The following is a 7,017-nucleotide window of genomic DNA, read 5'->3' on the forward strand; positions in this document are numbered from 1 at the left end:
CCGAATCCAAATGGAGACGGAGCAGATGCTTCAAGCCAGCCACAGAAGCATCATCAAACAGAATGAAAAATGAAATCAAAAGAGACCCAGGCTCATGAGAAGTATATCAAATCACCTTTGCAACCTTGTTGACTATTTAAATTAGGGTAGCACTCTCACAATCGAGATCGGAGCCCATTGTGCTAGGTGCTGGTACAAACAGAGCAAAAGACAGAGTTCCTGCACCAAAGAGTTCACAAACTCAACAGACAAGATAGACAAAGAGTGGGAAGGGAAAGGAGAAGTGGCTTGCCCAAGGTCACCTAGCAGATCAGTGGCAAAACCAGGAATAGAACCCAGGATTCCAGTGGCCCAGTCCAGTGCCCTACCTATTGCACCTCAGCTTAGTTGCCAGCCCATCACAATAGCCCTCATGTGCACTCTGAGCCAGCGCACCCATTGTTCACAAGCACTCATCGACTCTGCCAACTGCTCTCTACGTTCATAATATGTCATTCCATTAGCACCTAGCACAGCACTGTTAGGACAGCAATGGTGCCTGCCTCATCACACAACCAGTTTCCCTTCTCCAAGGCCCAGTGAGTCAAGTGGAGCTGGGATTGTTCCCTCCTTATTATGAATTAGTGGTTCATGTCCCTGCCTTCTTGGCCACTCTTGCCCCCCCCAGTAGAAACCTCTTCCCCTTTGCTCCTCAAAATCCCCAGCAGGTTTTCCCTCACATCAGTCCTTTCTGTCACTGCTCCCTTCTCAACAGGAGGTCAGCATGACAGATATTTGCCCCCATATCAATATCCCAGAGCTTGAGTCTCTATCATCCTGCACACTGGGCAGCCATTGAGTGACACCAGAGCAAAGCAGTTGCTAAATGCTAATCGGGTCAGAATGGTATCATTTTACACCCACTGTGCATGGGTACAGATAACTGCACAAGATGCATGGAGAAAACAGAGTCGGGCCCAAAGTCTTTAGTATTTTTAGGCATGCTACTACATGAATACATATCTGTGCCTATTTTCTCCCTCCTCTGCCACAAAATTTACTCTGCACTCCCTGCAACTCTTGGCAAGAACAACATGAAAACTAGAAGGGAATGCAAACTGCTGAGCATACCTGCAATTCCAGCCAATACAGTCTCTTTGGCGCTTTCCCTTCTCCGCAGGCATGCGGGACACCTCAGAGCAAAGGTGAAGGTGCTTATCAGCTCAGGCCCTGTACCCCAACACAAGCAATGAAACAAAGCGCCAAAGCCAGATGATTGACTCATAGAAAGTTCTTCTACCCCTTTCACTGCTGACCTGGTTTGTTTCTTGCAAGAAGCTGAAATCCTGGGGAGCCAGCCCCCTGAGCTACTGTTATCTGGCAGGAATCACCAAAGCATGTTTTCCACTCATTGTCATGGGTCATGACCTATAGCTGCTGTTGAAGGTCTGAGGCTTTCTTCCTTCTTTTACCTTTCCCACAGCAGCCTTGATTGCAAATTGAAAAATCCTGTAGCAAAGTACTCCCCTCTCGGGGGCTGAGTGTCTGTCGCCTCCGTGAGCTGGCGCAGTGTAAGAATTCCACAGTTGTTGGTTAACTGTCTATCTCAATTACATCAGCGATTAGAGAAATGTTGAGCGGTTCAGGCTGCAGGGCAGGGAACAGGTGACCTACTGTTCCTTTTGCTAAACATATGCCTGGAGTGCTAATTGCACAGGCCATGTGTGCAGTGAGCCATGGTGTCGTTTCTGGGCCTCAGCAACCCAAGACCCATGTGAAAGTAAAATGCCTCAAATAAGCAATCAGATGTGAGTGGGAAAAGCTGGTTGGAGTTTAGCATCAAGCTGCCCCTTTGGTTAGTCTGTCCCAAGCATGAGATCAGATGGGGAGCATTTATGCCCCATCTACGGCAGTGGTTTTCAAACTTTTTTTCTGGGGACCCAGTTGAAGAAAATTGTTGATGCCTGTGACCCAACAGAGCTGGGGATGAGGGGTTTGGGGTGTGGGAGGGGCTCAGGGGTGGGGGTAAGGGTAAGGGCTGTGGGGTGGGGCTGAAAATGAGGGTTCAGGGTGTGGGAGGGGGCTCTGGGCTGGGACAGGGGGTTGGGGTGCAGGAGAGGGTCAGGGCTCTGGGTGCAGGCTCCAGGATGGGACCGGGGATGAGGGGTTTGGGGTGCAGGAAGGGGTTCCAGGTTGGGGAGGGGCTCAGGGCTGGGGCAGGGGATTGGGGTGCGGACTTACCTCCAGAGGCTCCTGGTCAGTGGCGCAGCCAGGGTGCTAAGGCAGGCTTCCCCCTGTCCTGGCACCATGGACTGTGCTGTGCCCCGGAAGAAGCCAGCAACAGGTCCGGCTCCTAGGTGGAGGCGTGCAAGCAGCTTCGCACAACTCTCACCTGCAGGCACCGCCTCCCCAGCTCCCATTGGCCAGTTTCCAGTTTCTGGACAATGGGAGTGCAGAGCCAGTGCTCGGGAGCCCCGTGGCCATGCTGCCTAGAAGCCGGACCCACTGCTGGCGACTTCTGGGGCGCAGCGCGGGGTCGGAACAGGTAGGCACTAGCCTGCCTTAGCTGGGCAGCACTGCCGACGGGACTCTTAACATCCCGGTCGGCGGTGCTGACCAGAGCAAGGCGACCCAGTGCCTTACATGCCAAGACCCATGGTTTGAAAAACACTGATCTACACTATGGACAGACGCAAGAGAAGTGTAACTGAGGCTTGAAGCCCTAAATGCGCCTTCATTATAGATAACACGTTTTAATGCGTCCGCCATCCGCACAATGCTTTCCCCTGCCCGACTGTGTTAATCTGCCCAAAGCCTACTTGCATCCATGTGTTGGCTGGAAAACGTGGGCCTCAGCTACATCTACCAAGCATAGGCAGCATGTAAGGGAGGCTAAGCCCCCTTTAAACCTCACGGGGCAGGGGGCAGTGGTGGATTTGGGGCCCCCTGAAAAATCTCCCCCAGCCACAGCCCCCGGCCATGGCAGGGGCATCGTGCTTTTCCAGTGGGGGGTGGAGCCTCAGGGAGGGAGAGGTGAATGGGGTGGGGCCATGGGCGGGGCCGCAGGTGGAAGAGGCAGAGTAGGGGGGATGCTCCAGGCTCAGAGCTCCAGCCAGTGCAGAGAGCAGAGGCTGAGAGCTTGACCCCGGGCTGGCCCTGACTGAGCTCTCAGTCCTCCCCTGCTCCAGCCAGGGCCACTGGGGGAGGAGGTGAGAGCAGTGAGTGGGGGCATGGCCTGTGTTTTTCACATGGTGCAGTACTCTGAGATTTTCCACCCACTCATAGACCTGGGAGCTAGGAGCCCTGACTAAGCCAGTTGTACATACACAGTCGGGCCAGCCTAAGAACCTCCTTAGAATGCACACCTGGTCTGACAATCATGTCCTAACTATTTCTGTGTGGGCACAAATGTCTGTGTAGAGTCACTCTGGTTACAAACCTGGGACCTGATCTGAGGAAGCACTTAAGCACATTCTTAACTTTAAGCATGTGAGTAGTTCCATCACCTTCAAATGGCAATACTCTCTCAGGCTTAACATTAAGCATGTGCTTAAGTGCTTTCCTGGGTGAGGGCCTTGATGATAATCTATAGAGTATACAGACCACGTGGGTGAGGCGATATCTTATTTTGGACCAACTTCTGTTGGTGAGAGAGACCACCAGAAATTGATCCAATAAAAGATATTACCTCATCCACCAGGTCTCTCTAATATCCTGGGACCAACATGGCTATAACAACACTGCGTAGAGAGTAGGCAGGTCTTTAATGCAGTTCAGCTGGAGACCCAAGGATAGTGTCCAGATGCACTCATGCATGTCAGTCTGATAAGGACCTAACCGCACAGGCTGTACGCGTCAAGGGAGACAGGGTGTAGTAAGTGGATGTGCCGGGGATACTGCTTATCTGACCGAGAACAAATGAAAATTCATCCCAACAAAGGACTCAGTGCTGTTGAGATAAGAGCAAGCGCAGCCTTTTAGGCTGGACACTAACAGTTGAGGCCCTCTGGAATATACTCAGGCAGCCTAAAATAAAAATTCTGCATGAACTATTAAGAGATTACATGGCTTGATTTTGAGGCGCAATCTAACTGCTAGTGTACTAAAAAAATCCCACCATCTCCGCACTAACTTTTCACGAGATGCTTAAATAAATTGATACATAAATTTAGGCTTGGGGGAGGCCAAACACCTGCAAAGCAGGGGAGGATTACAAAGCAGGGGAGGGTTACAAATTCAGTTGTAAACAGACATGTTTGCCTGAAGTTCAAACACAACAGTTTTATGCCAGTGCATGGGTGACCCAGGAGATGAAAGTGACTTGTATTAGCTGGGCTGGAATACAGATGCTCTGACATTTTTTGACAGAATACATGAACAAAATTTGGTAAAATTTGGGTGGGGGGGAGTCTAAACAAATTGTTTCAACTTTCTTGTTTTGTTTCGATAAGGTAAAAACATTCCAATTCATTTCATTTAGATGTTTATATTATAGTAAAATATTAATGTTAACATTATATTTTGTTAGATATTTAATATGTTTTATTTAATATTTATTTTATTTAATACGAATATTTATTTAATATTTCATTATAATATAAATGTCTAATAAATAAAGAATGTCCTTCTTTCAAAACACGAAGACCCATTCAAAATAACACTGATACCCATCGCTTACAGGAACAGAGCCTGATCTCACAGCACCAGTACAAACCGAATGGGCCTCCTTCTTCTCGAACGCCCACTGGTTTTGTATTAGTGGGACTCACTAGCATTACTCCTGATTCCAAATGGCGTCAGAGGAGAATCATGTCTCAGGCTCATGAAGTTCATTGGGGTTTCAGTAAGATGTGGTTCACGTCTGTGTGGGTCCAGCTGGGCATCCCTTTCATTTTGGTGGTGAGCACTTTGCTGTACTACTCTCCAAGAGGGCCCATTGTGTGTTACATTAAATCAACCATCCCTCCCATTTTACAGATGGGGAAACAGCAACCGATGGGAAAATTCTGCTCTCATTTATACCAGTTAAATCCCAGCTGCTCTTGATTTGCACCAGCATAGCTGAGAACAGAATTTGGACCTCAGGTTAAAAAATGCACAGATCCATGCACAGATCACTAGGGCTATGCTCTCTCCCCACCAAGGAATAAGGCAGATTGTTATTTAAAATCCCAGATCTAGGAAGCCATTTGAAATGAATAAAAGCACCGGTAACGCCTGTCACTGTGGCAAAGCAAGGGAACAAAGAGCAGCTAGCAGAGGTGTGATGCACACAGAATGCCAGCTGTCTGCATATCACAAACCCTTTTGCACTCTGTTTATCACCAGCCTTTGGAGCATTGGGCAAGACACAACCGCCACGACCGGGAGGGGTACTCACCCCATCAGTTTCCTGGGCACTGGTGGACCTTGGCATTTCCTGCCTTCTACATCTATAAGCAGGGACAGGCCCTCGTAAAAACAAAATGCAATGGATGCTGGGAGCACCTGGCTGGTGAGCATGTGCAGAGCAGGAAAAGGTTTGTTCTGCCTCTTTTTCTCTTTGCTGGGTAGCCAGGGATATGCTTTACAATGGGCAGGAAGCCAGCTGCCCTGGGAAAGCATGTGACCTCAGAGGTCTAGCCCTAGGCCACTGGTAAATCTAGATTTAGGGCTAGATTGTCCCTAGTCCTTGCAAGGATAAGCACCACTGGTACCTCCAGGGCTGGAATCAATCACTGTCACTGTGGCCAGGGACTGCTATCTCCTAGAGTCCTGTGGGTGCCCATCACTCTCGAGGGAGTGGAGGAGGAGCAGTGGGTGCAGTAGATTGAAAGAGGCAGGGGCGTTCGCACTACCACACAGCCAAGGAAGAGGGGAGCACCACTCCTCAGGTTAGAGACGAGAGGGAGCTGCACCCTTTCCATTAAGCCTGGGAGAGGTAATGGGGCTGAGGCACCTTGGACTGAGATGCAATGGCCTGGGGAGCTGTGCTATCCAGTAGAGAGGGCAGTCCATGCACTTCTCCCCTGTGCCCCACGGTGGGTTGGCTCCATATTGTTCCCCACCAGCTCTATGCTGCAGTCTGGCCCTTAACCTGTGCTATGCTCAGGGCATGGCCTGCACAGGCAGAGGTGTGGGCTGGTCTGATAAAGGGGGCAGCTGATAGAGAGGGCCTCTAGTTCTGGCAAAGGGACTGTCTACATGGCTGGTATCATTGCAGTTGCCAGAGCTGAAAATAGCCCTCAACACACAAAGCCCCTGGCACCGGTTCTCTGAGCACTCCCGCTGTCTGAGGTGCAGCTGCTCCAGCTTCCAGGCTGCAGTGCAGCCATGACATCCAGCAGGTGCACATTCAATCAGTGGCAGTGTGTGCATTTACCAAGGAAATGGCTGATCTCACAAGGTGCTGGGCACCTGGGAGCAGGAACAAGCCCTTAAGTTGAAAGTCTCCTGAGTTCCCTCCATGCTCCCTGCAGTTACGGCTCCATGCAAAGATAGCTTTGGTTATCTGCAGGGAGTTTCTGGTGGGGAGGGTTCAGAGCTCACCTCTGTACCTTGGGCCTAGCCCCAGGGGTATTCTGAATGTGGGTGAGATACTGGCTCATGTAGAATGAGGGAACTGAAATATGGCTCAGGAATTGCAGGCTCAACACCACTCTCTGGGGAGTGCAACATCACAATGCTGTTTGTGGGTTCATGGACACTCCACTCCCCTGCCCTGATTGAGAGTAAAGGGGTAAGGGAGGTGGGTGGGAGAAGGGCTAGTCCCTCTCTTACTTTCACCAGTGAAAAGAGTGGATGAGAAAGTGTCTGCAGCATGTGCAGGGACTCGGGGAGAAGCAAAGCAGGGCTGCCTGGTAGGAAGGAGCTTTGCTACTTGTGAGTCAGTACATTCTAGGCATCTCTCCCCCTCTCCAGGCAAGACCACTGAGAGGTGAGGAGTCATTTGAATTAATTACTGGTCTAATTTCTCTGTGGAGGCCTCAGACACTGTCAATCCTTTTCCTTGGCTTCCCCTTTCACTCTGGCAGGTTGGTTCCTTTGCAGCAGTTGTTC

At 50.3% G+C, this 7,017-nt stretch overlaps 1 long non-coding RNA gene across 1 annotated transcript in view; it reads right to left on the minus strand.

Moving 5' to 3' along the window:
* The window catches only part of LOC141974311 (uncharacterized), a 31,459-nt gene extending 26,022 nt beyond the window's left edge, over positions 1-5,437 (minus strand). The window contains exon 1 of the long non-coding RNA XR_012635726.1: positions 5,360-5,437. This is a non-coding gene — a long non-coding RNA (uncharacterized LOC141974311). The remainder of the gene's footprint in view (positions 1-5,359) is intronic.
* Positions 5,438-7,017: the final 1,580 nt, after the last annotated feature.

The sequence above is a fragment of the Natator depressus genome, chromosome 18, assembly GCF_965152275.1.
Source record: "Natator depressus isolate rNatDep1 chromosome 18, rNatDep2.hap1, whole genome shotgun sequence".
In the NCBI taxonomy this organism is placed as follows: domain Eukaryota; kingdom Metazoa; phylum Chordata; order Testudines; family Cheloniidae; genus Natator; species Natator depressus.